The 17483-nt window shown below is 43.0% G+C and overlaps 1 protein-coding gene across 2 annotated transcripts in view; it reads right to left on the bottom strand.

The window, feature by feature from the left end:
* EPB41 (erythrocyte membrane protein band 4.1) overlaps positions 1-16633 on the bottom strand; it is a 210193-nt gene extending 193560 nt beyond the window's left edge. Inside the window, exon 1 of one of the 2 annotated variants that reach the window (XM_031962445.1) lies at positions 16477-16633. The gene's annotated coding sequence lies outside the window, so the exon portion shown is untranslated. Of the gene's footprint in view, positions 1-16422 lie in introns of both variants that reach the window. The other variant, XM_031962435.1, reaches the window with a different exon arrangement.
* Between the last annotated feature and the right edge of the window lie 850 nt (positions 16634-17483).

The following is a 17483-nucleotide window of genomic DNA, read 5'->3' on the forward strand; positions in this document are numbered from 1 at the left end:
TACTAGGTTCACACTTTTTCTCCAAGCTTATTGAAGAATTCCAATACAGAATTCCTCTGTATTCAGATCAGGTCAGAAATACAGACTCATAGACTCTGGTAATCCCCTGGGTTGTTTATCAGGTTGGCGATAATAGGAAGAAAGACAAACTTAATGAAGAGCAACCCAATGATGAGTGTATATAATACCAGCCCTGATGTCAGGAAAACCTGATTTCAAATTCGACCCCAGAAACTACTAGCTGTATGATCCTGGGCAAGTCAACTTAACCCTGATTGCCTTTAAAAAGAAAAAACAAGTTTAATAAGGGAAGCTCCATGCAGTGTATTGTGTATGTCTTATGTCTCCCTTGTAGAAACTAAATCCCTTGAGAGCAGAAGCTGTTTCTTTTTGTCTTTTCATCCCCCAAATGTAGTAGCTCAGGGTATGGTTCTTACAGTCAATAGATCTGGATACAAATCTTTCCTCTTAATGATGTGGGACTCTAAGCATGTTACTTAACCAGTCTCAGTTTCCTCCTGCATAAAATAAAAATAAACATTCTATTCTCTTTATCTCACAATGGGGTAAATGAGCTTTAAAATGCTTTATGTTTCTAAAATATTCTGCAATCGAAAGCACTATAGAAATATGAGCTATTATTATTATCATTATCATTATTAACCTGCATAAGAGCCTTATTGCCTCATCTGTTGGAGCCTGCCTACTCCCTATGGATGAGGCTGCTTCTCCTCTGTGGGGTGGAAGACTTAGCCTACCTAACAAAGTGGAACAAAAAGTTTTGGTGACTATGACCATAATTATCTGCAATTACCACCCTACTTCATTGCCAAGAGTACAGGGCTCCCCTCCCTAAGTCAACCAGGAGGGGCTAAAAGAACTGAGTATGGTCAGACCAAACAATGCTAAATTCAAGAAATTATTACCATTCCCAGGAGTTTCTTCTGGCCAGGGTGGAGACTTTAGCTCTACCCCTAACCCGGTATTTCATCAATCATTACTGAGAGTTAATGTTTATATCACATATTTAAGTTTTATAAAAGCATTGGTCTAGAACTGGGAGGTATCTTGAAGAACATCTCATCCAATCTTCCCGTTTATAAGACTAGGAAACTGGGGCAAAGAGCATTTAAGTTACGTGGTCAAGATGGCAAAAGTAGGGAAGGGCAGAGGCAGATCCCCAAGTCCAAATTTAATGCTTATTCATTACAATGGATCTGCAAAACATTTCATATACATTTGGCCCTATGGAGATCCCATGAGGGAGGTACTATATTATTATCCCCCACTTAAAGGGGAAACTAGGTCGCACAGTCAATAGAACATTGGACTTGGAGTCACAAAGATTCATCTTCCTGAGTTAAAATCTGGTTTAGATACTTCCTATATGATCATGGACAGGTTAAGTAACCTTATTGCCTCAGTTTCCTCATCTGTAAAATGAACTGGAGGAGAAAATGGCAAACCACTCCAGTATTTTTGCCAAGAAAACCCCAGATGGGGTCACAAAGAGTCAGACACGATTGAATAACCCTTTTAGAGATGAGGAAACAGGCAGAGTTAGTGATTTGTCCATTGTGCTGAGCATGTCATTCCACTGCTCAAAAAGCCTGGATTACTCTGCTAAAAGACAGTTGTGCTATAGAAGAGGAAACATTTGAATTAGATTTTTAAAACTTGGATTCATATCCTATTCAGTCACTAAATTACTTACTTGAGTACAAAAGTTTCTTCATCTGTAGAAACAAGTATCATAAGATTCCTCCAACAAAGTAGGTGTCCATCAATTAACTAAACAAAATGGGGTACATCATGGCAATGGAATATTTTGTTGTTGAGTCATTTCATTGGGTGCAACTCTTCCTGACCTCATTTGGGATTTTCTTGGCAAAGATACTGAAACAGTTTGCCATTTCTTCCTTCAATTTATTTTATGGAGGAAATTGATACAAAAAGAGTTAAGTGACTTGCCCAGGATCACACAGTTAATAAGTATCTTAGAGCAGGTTTGAACTCAGGAAGAGTCTTCCTGACTAGATCCAGTCATCTATGCATTATGGCACTGCCTAGCTGACCCCAATGAAATATTACTATGATGTAAGAAAAGACAAAAGGATGAATACAGAAAAGCTTGGAAAGATATACATAAATGGATGCAAAGTGAAGTAAACAGTCAAGAAAACAATATACACAATGACCATGACAATGAAAATCATGGAAAAAATCAGAAGTCAATACCATAAAATTATAATGAACAGACATGTCTTGAAAGAAGAGATATAAGAAGTCATTCCCACTCACCCCCTTGTAGAAGTAGGAAGCCCAATGTCATAGATTGCACAGATTCTCAAACTTTTTAAAAATATATTTATCGGTTATGCTAAATTTCCTCTCTTTTTTTCTGTTTTTATCTTTTAAAATACTATTTTTTTTTTAAATAAAGAATGGCTCTCTGGAAGGAAGAAGGAAGAGACCTTAGAGAAAACTATGATGATATAAAAAATACAACAATAAAAACTGAAAACAATAATAATAATCATCCCCTTATCTAATTTGTCAAATGAATAAATGAATGATAAATAAATGAAGGAATTTATAAATTGATTGTTTATATGTCAAGCATTGATAATATAAATAGAAAAGCAAAGACAGTCCTCTCCCTTACATTTTAATAGGGAGAGGGCTTTGACAACTGTTAATTGCCCAAAAAGTATGGACTCCCATTTCTCTGCCTTTTTCTGAATTCCTGCTATACTTATATTTGACCCAGTGCTGGGTACATATTTAACAGCTTGATTATTAGTGGTATGACAATTTGGAAGAAGGATATTTTGCAAACCAATATGCAGCATCTACTCCTGCCCTACCTATGCTGATTTTGCCTTTCTCTAAATACCTGGCATAGTGTGAGGCACCAGGAGAAGTTTCTGGTTGGCAGTTTTATCATTCAGTTTATTTCAAAGAGGTGTATCAAAAGTCTACTTTGAGCCAAGAAAACAATATACATAGTAATTAGTATGAATGGGAAAGGAAAGATCAGTGACACATCAAAAAATCAATCTAAAGTAAATGTATTAGGGACAGCTAAATGATGCAGTAGGTAGAGAACTGGGCCTGGAATCAAGAGTCCTGAATTCAAATCAGGCCTCTAACACTTACTAGCCAAGTGATCTCAGGCAAGACACTTGATCCCAAATGCCTCTAAAAAACAATAAAGTAAATTTAACAAAGTTATCAGATGAAGACATGTGAGAAGATAGGTCCAATCTGCCCTTTGCAGAGACATACAGGTGTTATGCATTACACCTTTTTTTGGACTTTTTCAATGATGACTTTTTCTTCCTTTCAAAAAATACTATTTGGCAAATGGGATGTATCTCGATATGGAAGGGAGAGCTAAGAAAAAGAAAATATCAATGAACATTTAAAAAGTTACCAAAATTGTCATGTATACTTATTGTGTATCTAAGTTATATTTTAATATATTTAACATCTACTGGTCATCCTGCCATTTAGGGGAGGGGGTGGGGGGGTAAGAGGTGAAAAATTGGAACAAGAGGTTTGGCAATTGTTAATGCTGTAAAGTTACCCATGTATATATCCTGTAAATAAAAGGCTATTAAATTAAAAAAAAAAAAAAAAGTTACCAAAATTTTTCAAGTCAGCTATATCAAATCCTTATCACAAGAGTTACAAAGTTGCATGGCTGCAATTCACATGTACAATTAGCAATAACACAAAACAAGTTTCCTTAGTTTTTTTAAAGTCTCAGCTAAAATCTTCTACAAGAGCTCTCTCAATGATATGCTTTCCCTCTGTTGATCATCTCCACCTTACCTTTTTGCGCATAGTTATTTGCATGGTGTTTACCACCATCAGATCATGAGTTTCTTAAGACTTTTTTGTCTTTGTATTCTCCGAGCTTAGCACATCTACTGATACATAGTAGGCGCTTACTAAGTCACCCTGACTGAGTGAAACAATATGCAATTAAATGCACAAGGTAAGAGACCGGAATGATGTTTTTGTAAGATCTGAAGGTGGAAGGAAGGTCGTAACTGACAAAGGGAAGCAGGAAATCATAGACTCACAGAAGACTCTCAGAATTAAAAGGAACCTCAGATGCTTTCTAATCCTACCCATCCATACCTGACCAAGAATTAATTCCCTCTACACCACATCCTTTCCAAAAACACTTCCAAGGAGAGAGAACCTACAAAGAAAATATTGTGGGAGTGGGGAGGTGAAGTCAGAAGACCTATATTCAAATTCTACCTCTGCAGATTATTATGTGTCTGAGCCTCAATATATTCATTTGTTTAAAAGCAGAGGTGCTGTTGTCTTTTCAAGCTACCTCCTATTTTCATCTGGGATCCAATCACCCCCCCCCCCAGGCAACCCATTTATTCCACCTAAAATAGCTCTAATTGTTAAGAAATTATTTTCCCAACATCAAGCTTAAATCTGTTTTTTTGCAATTGCTACCCATTGCTCCTAACTCTTCTGATTCATCATCATCATCATCATCATCACTTATAAATATCATCTCATGCCATTCTCAAAACAAACCTGGGGGCTACATGCTGTTATTATCCCCAATTTTTATAAATGAGGAAACTGAGACAGAGTTTAAATGACTTATCATGATTGCATAATGTTAAAGGACAGGTCAATTCTGCAACCTTTGATGACACAGGTGTTACGGACTAGGAATGAGATAAATTGAAGGTGGAGGGAAAAGGAGAGAGGTCAGACAACACAACAGCCTCTCAGTCTTCTCGTATCATCCTCTCACAAGAGGAGATCCATTCTGGGTTGGCTCTCCAGCAGCCACTGTCATGTGGCTCCCGTGTATTTCAGCAGCTCTCCCGTGTATTCTAACAGCACAATATCTAGTGTTTGATGCAGAATTTGAACTAAGATCTTCCTGACTCCAAATCTAATGCTCTATTCATTGAGCCACCTACTGTCCCCTGGTAGTACCTGCCTAATGCTTCTTCTCTCTGACAGCCCTTAAAGGTAGCTATGGTATAAACCCCACTCCCTAAGCCTTTTCTTCTCCAGACTAAATATTCCCTAATTCCTTAAATATGTACTCATAGGACATAGGCTTCTGGCCCTTCCCCATCCTGACTGCCCTCCTCCAGATGCCCTCCACCTTATCAATGTGATTCAAAAACTGTGGCATCCAGAACAGAATGATTCCTCCCATTGTGGGCTGGCCAGGACAAAGTACAATAGGACCATGGCCTCCTAATTCCTAGAAACTATGTTCATCAGACAAGGCTTTGTAGAGAGTGGCAGTTGAATCAAGTATGATAAGAGAGGTGGAATATCATTATAGCAAGAGGGAGGAGAAGGGAATGAGAAGAGGAATGGCAAGGAAAGAGCATAACATAGAAAATGTAGAGGGAAGCATAGAGTTCAGAGAGAAGCAGCTAAATGGTATAACAGATAGACTGCCAGACCTAGCTAAGGCTGAGATTGAGTGGTCCATCAGCTCACCTTCCTGAGTTCAAATATGGCTTCAGACACTTATTAGCTATATGATCCTAGGCAAGTCACTGAACCCTGTTTACCTCAGTTTCCTCATCTGCAAAATGAACCTGAGAAGGAAATAGTAAACCATTTCAGTATCTTTTCCAAGAAAATCCCAAATGGGGGCACAAAGAGGAAAACACAACTGAAAAAACTGAACAAGCTCATGACTCCAGGTCCAGGACTCTATCCCCCTGTACCACCTTGCTGCCTCAAAATTCTATGTAAATGATAGCTATTATTATTATTAGAGAAGAATAGTTTGAGGTATGGATAGAAAGGTAAGGCAGATTCAGATTGTACTTGAATACCAGCCTAAACAGTTTGCCATTTTTTCAATAAACAACAAAGTCATTGAAGATTTTAGAGTAATCTCTGTGACCCATTCCCACATCACTGAAGAGGCAACTCAGAGCCACGTGGATTCCTGGTAGTAGCAGAAGGGGGTCACCTCGGAGTATGAAGCCAACATGAATGGAATAGCTGTTGAAGGCATTTGGAGATGCATGGTATTTAGAATGCCCTTCCAAAAGTCCCTATCTTGTACTGTCTTGCATCCCTAACAGGAATGTAATTGGACCAATCACACAACCAAATCCTCAAGCAAAGGCACCTGGAGCAGACCAAATGGTAGTGAGCACCTCCTTACTGGAGACACAAAGAGACTAAATGACCACTTAAGACCCAGCTTAGATACTACTTCCTCTAAGAAGCTTTTCCTGGTTTTCCTAATTAACACTCATCTTGAAATTACTTTTTATTGACATTAAGTCATACAATATCCCCTACATGTAATGAATCCCAGTGAGATCAAAGACTGTTTTCTTTTTTACCTACAGAGCTTTACACTTAATAAATATATGTTGGGCCAGGATTTCTGATATTTCATGTTCTAACTTCAGTTCAGTTCACAAAGCACTCTATTCTCCATTGTTAAGTTGCTCATCACTCAAAGAGGACACTTGTCTTTAAAAAGCAACAATAACAGCAGCAGCAGCAGCAAGAACAAATCCTTGTTGGGAAATTCAGGTAGTGTTTGACTTATCTAGTGTTTGTAATGTATTACCAAATGATAAGCATAAGGCTAAGGAAAAAAAAACACCTCACCAATGTTTTACAGATAATAAATGTCAGGAGTGAAATCCAAAATCCCAGATTTTTCTTGGAACTCTTTGTTAAATTCAACCATATGACTTTACAGGAGACATTAAAAAAAAAAAAAGAAAAAAATGATAGTTTTATTTTTTTCAATACACAAGAATGGACAAGATGAAGAAATTTTCAAAGATAAATTCCACCAATGATTCAGAAGAAGTTGTGAATAAGTTAAAAATATTTAAATTTTCTTGTGTTCTTGAACATGCCATTTGCTAATATGAATCATATTATTGAAATGAAACAATTCGGGGAGGGGGGTGTTTCAAAAATAAATAAATAGATAATATATATGTTGGATTGAATTGTGATGTTGTAGATCTGTCCCAATCTGGTGTGCTCATCTCCTTGGGGGGGTGGGGGTGGGGGGGGAGAGAGAGAGAAATAACAAAAAAATTATTAAGGGGACATGAAGAATATATGATAAATAACCATATTATCTTCTTGAACTATTACCCAAGGAGAACTGTTGGGGAGGGACAAAACTGAGAAGTTGAACAAAGAAAAATTTATAACACCAAAAAACGCCATATACACAAAAAAGTTTTATGAAAAATTCATCTCTTATATGCATGGCAAAGTAGAACATATTTACTTTCATGTAGAAAAGAGAGCAGGAGAAGACTTACTGAAAGCAAATGAGTGGATGTAAAAACACACACACACAACTTAGGGTCCTTCTCTGTTAACAAGAGAATTTGGGAAGGAAGGGGACTATTGGCAAATGGCAGTTATACCAGAACAAATTTTAAAGAAAATAAAAGTGAGAAGGACCCACAAACTCTCCACAACTTGAAAAGGCAGATTTTAAAAAATTTAGACACCCCTCCTACCTCCTGGCACTCTTTCCCCCAAGCAAACCTGTTAGACTAGGCTGCTTTTGGCAGTACCCCCTTGCCCTGAAAAAGTGACCAGGCACCTGGTCTAGTTACCTCTTAAATGGAAAGAAAGCCCATAGTCTTGGCTTAGCCCCAGGGTTCAAATGTCTGAGGCAGGATTTGAACGCAGTCTTGAAGACTCTCAGCTCACTATTTGCTATGCTACCTTGATGACCTAGAAGGAGAATGTAAACTGTGCCTGGAACATTGTATTAATCAGTGGTGTCTGACTCTTTGTGATCCTATAAGCCAAGTCTATGGGGTTTTCTTGGCAAAGATACTGGAGTGGTTTGCTATTTCTTGTCCAGTTTTCAATAGGTTAAATAACTTGTCTAGGGTCACACACACTGTCGTACTTTTTTGCTTTATCTATTTTATCATTTAATGTCCCCCCCCCCCCAGCACATAGGAGGTGCTTAATAAATGTTGATTGATTGATTAATTCAAATCAAGACCCCCTAAGTACCAAAACCAAGGACAACTGTGTTTGGCATTAGTCAAGTCACTTTCCCATGCTGACCCCCCAGTTTCATTTGCAAAATGAAAAGATTTGGACTAGTTATAGGATTTAAGTTAAGAATGAACCTTAGAAAACTCAGGGTGATGACTAAAAACCATTACATTGAATTCCCAATCCCTATATTTTTGCCCACCTGCATTTTTGATTTCCTTCACAAGCTAATTGTACAATATTTCAGAGTCTGATTCTTTTTGTACGGCAAAATAACGGGTTTGGTCATGTATACTTATTGTGTATCTAATTTATATTTTAATATATTTAACATCTACTGGTCATCCTGCCATCTGGGGGAGAGGGTGGTGGGTAAGAGGTGAAAAATTGGAACAAGAGGTTTGGCAATTGTTAATGCTGTAAAGTTACCCATACATATAACTTGTAAATAAAAGGCTATTAAATAAAAAAAAGAAGAAAAAAAAAAAAAAAAGAATGAACCTTAGAGATCATCTAGATTATTTTCAAGATGAGGAAATTGAATTCCAAAAAATAAGACAATAACTTATTCTAGGTGAGATAAGTAATAAGTAAACCAGTTCCACCTTCCTTTATTCAATGGCTATTGTGTCCTGGTCACAGTAGATACTGGTCACAGTAGATACAAAAACAAAGGAGTTTACTTTTTTACAGAAGGAAAAAAAAGAGGTAGAGAGATCAGTAACTACAAAATAAATTCAAAGTAGTTTGGGAAGCAGGAGGAGGGCAAGGAGAGAGTGGGCACTAAGGGCAGTGGAATGAGGAAAGGTTATGAGGACCTGAGCATGGAAGGATGCCAAAGAAGTCTAGAGCCGCAGGCCAAGGGTCAGTGATCCAGGTCATGGTGGAAGACAGCCTGTGTAAATAACAGAGAAGGAACAGAGACCAACCCACATCATCTGCCCCCATTTCTGTATTCCCTCTCCTTCATCTGGTCAATGGCTAAGGTCCCTTCACATCCGCCATTTTACAGCTTGGAAGTTAAGTATATGTTCATATTTCTCTAGGATGGTTCTTCTGCCCTTGCTAAAGTACTGGAAAAGGAGGAAGTGAGGCAGGTGACCTTGCACATCTCCCTCATTTAAATTCAATTCACTTTCTTGTCATGGAATCACCTCCCTGATGCTATGGTCTTTTTTGAGAAATAACAATGTATTGGAAGACCAGTTTTTGTACTGGAATTCAGCCCCAGATCTATCCCACCATTCCCCTGAGGAAATTCTTTCTCACATCTCCCCAGAGGCCAGAAAAGCCATCAGTCTAACTACTGGACAATGCCCCCAGAATCATGGAACCCTAGGGATGGAAGAGGCGTTGGAAGTTATTTAGTCCATCACCCACATGAAGAATGAATTCCACCAGAGCATATGATGTGACCAACCAACATGTACTTGAACACTCATTAGACAGAGACATCATTAACTTTTGAAACATTTCATTCCATTTTTATATGGTTTTACTTGTAAGGAAGGTCTTCCTTATAATAAATACCGAATCTGCCTCCTTAAAACTTCCCTCCGAAGCCCTAATTCTCTCTTCTGGTGCCAAGGAAAAAAAGGTCTATTGACTCTTCCTCCAGATGACCCTTCAGGCATTCCAAATAGCCATTACAGCTCCTCAATAGGTCAATCAATATAAGTCCCCAAAAAAGTCAAGCACTCAAAACTGGGTCTGCATCCCAAAGAAATCATAAAGGAGGGAAAAGGACCCACGTGTACAAAAATGTTTGTAGCAACTTTTTTCATGGCAGCAAAGAACTGGAAAATGAGTAGATGTTCATCAGTTGGGGAATGGCTGAATAAGTTAAGGTAAATGAAGGTTTAAATGGAATATTATCATTCTGTAAAAAAAAATTGATAAACAAGCTGATTTTAGAAAGGCTTGGAAAGATTTACATGAACTGATGCTGAGTGAAACAAGCAAAACCAGAAACACAATGTATATAGTAACAGTAAGATTGTGTGATGATCAACTATAAGAGACTTGATTCTTCTCAGTAATTCAGTGATCAAAGGCAATTCCAATAAATTTTGGATAGCATAACACTATATTTATAAAGAAAACTATAGCGATTCAATGTAAATCAACAAATGTTATGTTCACTTCATTTTTGTTTTTTTTTCCCTCTCCTATGGTTTTTTCCCCTTTTGTTCTGACTTTTCTGTCTCAACATGATTCATAAAGAAATGTGTATTTTAAAAAGTAAATATGCATATATAACCAGAAAAAATAAATTTAAAAGTTTTAAAATAAAATCAGAACTGACATAAAAAAAAAAAAAAAAAAAAAAAAAAAAAGGTCAGGCACTGCGTTAAGCTCTAAGAATACAAAGGCAAAAGTGAAAAACAGTCCCTGGGCGCAAGGAGTTTACATTCTAGATGAAGGAAAAGTAAAAGGGAAGGGAATAAACATTTATATAAAACCTACTATGTGCTAAGCACTGTCTTTAGCACTTTTTACAATTCCCAACAACCCAGGAAGATATTATTCTCATTGTACAGGTGAGGAAATTGAGTCCCAGGAAGGTAGCCTTCACCTAAAGTTACACAGGTAGCAAGTAAGCCTCAAAGGCAGGATTTGAACCCAAGTCTCTGATTGCAGAATTCTTGATCTTTCCAAGGTACCATACTATCTCTCTATATCAGGAGATTCCTCCATAAGTAAAGACTAATATTAAATAAGCACGCTCTGGAAGGAGGGGAAAGCAGCCACCATCTCCTAGAAGGACTATGGATTATAGAACTAAGCATCAAAACCCAGAACAGAGTACAGTCATTTCCACCCTTCCTTTGAATAAATTCCTTTTATATGGTATTTCTCTCCCTATTAGAATGTAAACTCCTAAGTGTCAGGGACTGTTTTTTGCTTTGTTTTGCTATTCCTAGTGCTCAGCACATAGTAACTCCTAAATTAAGTGCTGGTTAGCTGATTGACTGGTAGGGGGAACTCCCAGCTGAAGAAACTTCCTTCACCTGTGTAAACTGGTACCTCCTCCACATTTTAATTTCAAAGAATTGCCTCAGAGAAAAGCACCGAGAAAACCAAAGACTTGTCCATGGTCACACAACCATTAAGAGTCAGAGGCTGGACTTCAACCCAGGTATTCCTGGTTTTGAGGTCAGCTCTCTGTATAATACAGGATGCTGCCACCTATGCAAGCAAGATAGATGGATATACAAACTCTATAAGAACTAGGCAGAAATGAAAGGATTCCCCAGCTAGTTGTCCAAACCCCCTTTCCAGAGGTTCAAATGTTCCTCTAGATAGACAAGAACTAACAGTCACTGGTTATGCTAGAGTTCATGACCACTCCAGAGCGGAAAAGTCCCAAGTTCAGCCCTCTCTTCCTTGTCTTTTGACTCCCCTCCCTCCAAGTTCAGTCGCCGTAAAGTCATCTCCCAAGGTTGAGCCTACAGCAACACCTTCCTCCTGCCCTATATGTGGATTAATTAAGCTATTTAGCTTAGCCAGTACTCACCCAGAACCGAGGCAGCCAGGTCACAAGGTCCCAAGAAGGGAGATGTAGATCCATTGAACAATCACAGAAGCACATGAAAAAGAAAAAGAAACTGGTGAGCCACCCAGCACACAAGTCATTTGTGATACCCACCCTCAAGGTCCACCTTTACCCTCACCTGGAAAATCAATTAGTATTGGATCTGAATACAGGCTGTCAGCCCCAGGGAAAAAGTAAACTCCAAGAAGTCAGGAAAAGATATCATTTTGCATGTTTATCACCAGAAGGGTGTCAGGTACACAGTAAGGGCTTATTAAATGCTACTTAAACTGGGTTGAATTGGATTAGGATTAGATAGAGGTGATTAAACCTATGATTTAGGCCCTCACCTACTTCTGAGTTGGGTAGCACATCTTTTGGACAATTTGCCATCCTCTTGGCATGGAGGAAGAACACTGAATTTGAATTCATAGCACTTAGATTCAAATGCCAGTTCTTCTATTGACCCCCTTTGTGCTCATGGAGAAGTTCCAACTCTTGCAGCTTCTCTTATCAAATGACAAAGCTGGACTAGTACACCAATCGATGTCTCTCCCAGCTTTAAAACTTGTATTAATCTTCCCAGAGTCTTTGGTAATCAAACATAGAGTTAGAAGTGGCAGGTAATTCTCTTCTAAGGGAAGTCACCAGGGGCATGCAATATCATGAGGTCTGGGGGTCTGCAAACTGAGATTCTGGTCTTTCCTGGTCCTCACTTTGCACTTGTTTTTCTAAACCATAAAATGGAATGATTCCTGTTCCAAGATCTTAAATTTTTCAAAAGAAATTTGACACGTGTTTAACATTCCGCGTGGGAAGAGGTAATACAATTAGCCTTATTCAGAAGAATAGCAAGTGCTTTCTTTGTCAATAAACCAATCAACAAGCACTTATTAAGCACTTACTATGTACCAGTGTGAGAAGCAGCCTAAGGTTGAGGAAAAGCTAGGTTTAAGTCGAGCCTGTGACACATGATGGCTGTAGACAAGATCACTTAACTCTGCGTGCTTTACATATAGCCCCCATTCCCCAAAATTCCACGTGTTTTGCAGAAAGTCGAGAGATTTTCGTTGGTATCAAATCAACAGAAATTCTCTTCGCTTTCCCTTTCCTCAGACCTGTTCCCCAACTTCAAACTACTTCGCTAAATCCCAATCGAGTCGCAGCCTTTTTTTCTTCCCCCTCCTTTCAATCATACTAACTTCCTTCCTCAAACCATCACTCCAAGACGGAGTCCCTGGAATTCCCCTGCCTGATCCTGCGGTTGAGACTGGGAGGGGACAGCCCTCAGCCCCGAACTTCGCCCAGCTTCCTTCTGAGACACACTGCAGCAAGCTTGGGCAGGCCAGACAGAGGCGGCAGAGAGGAGCCGGGCAAACCCAGCTGGGGACAGGTGGGGCAGAGCGCCCAACCCGTCCCCGTCCCCGCCCCCTCCGCTGGAGAGAGCCGAGTCAGGTCGGTCAATCCAGGCCGCTAGGGGAGCAGCTCCCAGCTCTCGGACAGCAAGCGCACCAAGCGGTGCCCAGCTTTCCACCCCCTCCAGACCCCGCCCCTGACCTCCCAGGGAGAGGGCGTGATGGGCCCCTAGGAGACTCCCAATCAATCCCAGGACTGCGGCAGAGCGCGGGAGGGCGAAAGGGGGCTGGCGGCTAAGGGCTGCAGCAAAGAGGGACCCAGGGCTCCGAGGACACCAGTCCTTGCCCGAAAGAGCGCGCTTCCTCCTTCACCAGGATTGCCCGGGTTCTCCCAGCGGGGACTGCGTCAGAGCCGCGCCCCAGCGCTGCAGGAACCGGGCTTTCGAGAAGGAGATTACCCTCAAGATGCAGGAGCCCACCCTGACTCCTAGGGAAGACTAAGTACACCAAGAGCTAGAGCCCCTCCTCATCTTACCTCCCCTCCCTTTCCTGCTAGATCTCCCCCATCCTAGAGTTTCTAAGCTAAGAGTTGACTCAGAGCAGATTCCTTGAGTCGCGTTTGGAGCTGGGGTGGGGGTGGGGAGCGAGAGAGAAGAGGAGGGAAAAATAATGGAATTGTAGGAGGAGATGCTGAGTCCCTGGGAAATCCTTCTTTGGAATCACCCTCACAGTATGGAAAGGGCTCCCCCAGGGAAGGAAAGCGTGTTTCACCTCCCCAGGAGAAGTAGAGAAGTTCCACTTCCCGTTCCTTTCCCTTTTCTCCCCCCACCACAAACATTATACACACAAATCTAAACCCTAACCATGTTCATAGTAAATCCCGGTTTTCCTTTTGAAAGTAATTTAATACTCTACCCTGGGGAAAGTAGACGGCCCCCACCAAGGAAAACTTGGAAGCACTAGACTCCTCCTCTGTCACCTAGAATCCACCAGGCTCCCATTCTTCAGTTTAGTGGATTGCCAGTACCCTGCTGACTTCACATGGTCAGTGACTATCCAGCCTCAGAATCACCAGTACATGGCAGTTAACTGGCCCCAATGCAATCTGCAATGGGGGAGGCCACAGCTCCTCCCATGAAGCTCCACCCGGAGGTAGGGCAGACAAGGAGGGGGTAGGATGCTTTGGCATCTTAAACTGAACCTATAGGAGGCTGTAAAGCTGGCAAGGACTCAGTAATGGGATCCCACAGAAACAAAAAAGAGGGACAGGAAGCCACAAACAAAGCTGGAGGGAGGCACTAGATGAATTGAGAAGACAAACAGTTTTGCCCTTACTAGTTATATGGGCAGGGGAACAAGAATCAGGGACCAAAGAATCAGAGAAGTGGATATGCCAATTTGACCTCCAAGAGAGAGTTGGAAAACCAGTCAGGAGAACCTATCTCTGCCCTACACAATCAGGCAGACCAAGGAGAACCCCACCCTGCCTCTCCAGAAGCTGCCAGGGGAGGGAGTGAGGAGAGGGGAATTGATAATGTCTCAGCGTTAAAGACTGCAAATTTGAAGGAAGGGGGTGGAGTCCCCAGAGCTTTTCCCTTCTGCATTCACCTCAAATCAAAAAAGTAGAAAGCTATATTTAACAGCTTCTAGCTTCTTCCCATTATGCCCTCTAGATTCCCGGCAGCACACAAAAAAATTCTTCCTTCTGACTGCCAATCTCTTATTCACCTTCTTCCCTCTCCACTGCTGGCAAGCCTCACTCCTAGTGCCTCTGCCTTCTTTTCACATCTTAAAAATCCTAAGATACCAGAACTAATATCTGCCAAAGAAAAAGTCCAATACAAATCCCTCATTAGAAAGGGGAGTAAACTGAGGCCCAGGGAGAGAAAACCCAAGGTCGCACAAGGACAGAGCTTAGCCTTGACTGATCCCCTTATTATTTCACTCTGCTCCATCCTTCTCCCCTCATGTTAGAGTACTCTTCCTCTAAAGTCCAGTTAAATCTCAATTCCGACCCAAACCCAGTCCCTCTAGTTATCCTATCTCCAAGTTGGAAGGAAATTTATAGGCTGCCCAATAATTCATCCACAGAATCCTCAACAAATGGTCACCTAGTTTCTTTTGGAAGACTTCTAGTAATGGGGAACTCACTACCTTCATTCAAGACAATTTGTCCAGTTCTAAAGATTAGAAATTTCTTCCTGGGAAGAAAATTTTTTCACTGATTAGTCTGGAGTGCGGTGTACCTTAGAGGTGTTTAATAAATAGGAACTTACCTGATTGGCTGCTGAGGAGCGAGGTGGTTAAAGGTTTGATCACTGATTTCCAGCCTCAGCCCCACCTATCCCTAGACTCGGGAAGGAATTCACAGACACTCCAACACCCAGCTTTCCCCACTCTAAGCAGCAACCCTAATGAAAAGTGATCGAGGGATTGCCAGACTGATTCGGGCCAGCAACAGGGAATGGGCAGAAGGAACTGAGGGGAGGGGTAGATTAGGGACCAAAGACCTCAGCCCTGAAAGGTTCATTCCTCTAATCAGAACAAGTCCAAGTAACGACTCTTAAGCCCTTCTGAGTCTCCAGCCTGGTTGATTCGAGGTTAACTTGTGCATAGATGGAGATGTTCATTTTCTCCCCACTTTCAGGACACTCCTTTCTCTCGGGAACCCTTAGCCTTTCCTCCAGGCCTTATGAAGAGACGGTGATCCTCAAACTCCGACCAGGGAAAAGACGTATGCTTTCTCCAAGGCTCCACAGCGACTCCCTTGAATAGGGAAGCCCTGGGGCTCAGTGCAGCTTCCCAACACCCATCCGCCACCCCCGGAATTTTCGAAAGTCACTCTTAAACGGCCCCTCCCCACGAACAGGCCCTGGCCTAGGAGCTCAACCTTGAACTCGGGAGGGTCCCGACCCCTCCCGAGAGAGAGTGAAAGCGATCTGCGGGTCCAAACTCGGACCGTGCGAAGTGAAAGGGGCGGAAGTGTGACTCCGGGTGTGCAGACCCTGGTAGAGCGCGCACCGGGGAGAGAGGGACTAGCAAGGGCGAGCAGAGGTGCGCTCCCGCTCAGTTTTGTCCGTAGCGGCTGAAGGAGTGAGCCGTGCGCTCTTTCTCCCCCCACCGCTCCCACGTTCCCCAGGCTCAAAGTCAGTTACATAAGCCCAGGGAGCGCGGCAGCGCGGAGCGGGGTAGCCCGACTCTGGGGCCGGCTCTACCCCTCGGGACCTTCCAGCCCGCCCTGCGGAGACCACGTCCAGGAGAGGCGGCCGCCCGGTGCACCATTCCGCAGGGGGAGGGAGGCAGCCCCAGCTGCGCAGCTCCGCCCCTTCCCCCTCCAGCTGTTCCCTCGTTCCGCTCAGCCCCAGCCTGGGTTCCCCGCCCCCTCTCCAGACTCCCGGACGCCCTTCAAGCCCCCTGCCCCCAGGCTCTGGCCTCCAAGCGCCCGCACGTTCTGGCTCCGAACTCCTGACCCTCCACGCACCCTGGGGCCCGCACCCTCTCCCCTCTTACCCAGCCCAGGACTCCAACAGCTCGCCACCCCCCACCTAGGCGCCCTGGGCTCACCTGGCCCGAACAGAGCTGGGCGAGGCTCGGGGGGAGCCGCGCCGGGCCGAGCCGGGCCGCGCTGGACTCAACTCTCCGCACCGTCTCCCTTTAAGAGTCGCTGGCCACTTTGCCCGAGCCCTGGGCCTCCACCTGCACTGACGGGGCAACTCTGACGTCCAGACTCCGCCCCGGAGCCCGGAAAGCTCCTTGATTGGCCTAAGCCGCTGCCTATCGCCGGCGCGGCTGGGAAGGTGGGGCGGAGGAGCCAGAGCGCTGCAGAGGGGCAGGGTCTTGGGGCCTCAGGTGTGGCCCCCGCCCCCTTCCTGGTCCAAGAACTCTCTGGGGGAAAGGGGCAGCCTAGCACTGGGCAGCCCAGAGGGGAGGGGGGAGGGGGGAGGAAATCCATGTCGAGGGTCCTCTGATTGACCAATAACATCTTTGATGTGACATGGCGTCACGGTGACGCCATCCGCCACATGGTGGTGTCCCAATGACTACAACTACTTCAAGAGGGGTTGATCTGAAGGCCAGGAGGTCAGGACAGGTTTGGGACCAAGGACGCCAGCCAGGCTTTAGGACAGTCTTACTTTCATCCTGAGTAAAGGGTGCTCCTTCCTTAAGCCACTGCACTAAGCATCACTCCTTCCGCCGCTCTTGCTGCCTCTCACAGCCCTGATTTCTACACTCCTGCGAGACCTCCCCTTAGCTTCTTCTTCAGTCTGTATTCCTTCCCACCGCAGGGATCCTCTGTTTCAACTTTTGCCCAGGTATTCAAGTTGCCTCGGTGGGTTCAAGGCTAATTTGTGAAGCAGCTGAAGATTTTCTTTTTTCCCCCGTATTCAAGACCGTTCTACTTTTTCCCCGGAGTTTTGTGCCATCGCTTCCCAAGCCCCAGATTCCCCATTCCATTGCCCCATCAGGGCCTGCATGGCCTCTTGCCCTTGTCGATTCAATAAACATTTATTAAGGACCTATTGTGCACAGAGCACTCAGCTAGACACAGTCTGAGATAAAAGAGATGAATG

The sequence above is a fragment of the Sarcophilus harrisii genome, chromosome 3 (genome assembly GCF_902635505.1).
Source record: "Sarcophilus harrisii chromosome 3, mSarHar1.11, whole genome shotgun sequence".
Lineage (NCBI taxonomy): Eukaryota > Metazoa > Chordata > Mammalia > Dasyuromorphia > Dasyuridae > Sarcophilus > Sarcophilus harrisii.